The following is a 544-nucleotide window of genomic DNA, read 5'->3' as shown; positions in this document are numbered from 1 at the left end:
ATCATATCAGCTGATTAAATGCCATCCTACAACTTGCTAAACTACTTCGCTCACCAGTTACTAAATATAGGAAAATGTCCCTTGAATCATCAGTGGCAATTAATTTAACATGCAGTGAACGTTATTTTTCCTCTAACCAGAGATAATGTTATGTAATGTTAAAAAAGGACCAGTGTGTAGGATTTAGTGGCTTATAGCCTTGAGTATGCAGAGTGCAACCACACTGAACATCCTCGCCTCACCCTACCCTTCTAAGAGTGTAAGAAAAAACCCAAAAAAGCTACTGTAGAAACCTTTGTATAACAGTTCTTGTTTCAGCTGATTATACACCAATGAAAACATACAGATATTATATTCCATTTCTGCCATATTCTGCCAAGAGATCCACCTAAATATTACAAATTCCGAACCAAACTACCAATATCTACCCATCAACAATATCCATACAGTACCAGTTTCCTACCTTGTATAGCAATAAGTGGCCTTGGTGATAACACCCATTTTATTTAAGATTTTAATATGAACAGTTCATTTAGTATGCTGT

The sequence above is a fragment of the Micropterus salmoides genome, unplaced genomic scaffold, assembly GCF_014851395.1.
Source record: "Micropterus salmoides isolate LMB-PRFRI ecotype aquatic unplaced genomic scaffold, ASM1485139v1 Ms_hic_scaffold_7, whole genome shotgun sequence".
Lineage (NCBI taxonomy): Eukaryota > Metazoa > Chordata > Actinopteri > Centrarchiformes > Centrarchidae > Micropterus > Micropterus salmoides.
The sequence above is the reverse complement of the archived record's forward strand: the minus strand, read 5'-3'. Positions refer to the sequence as shown.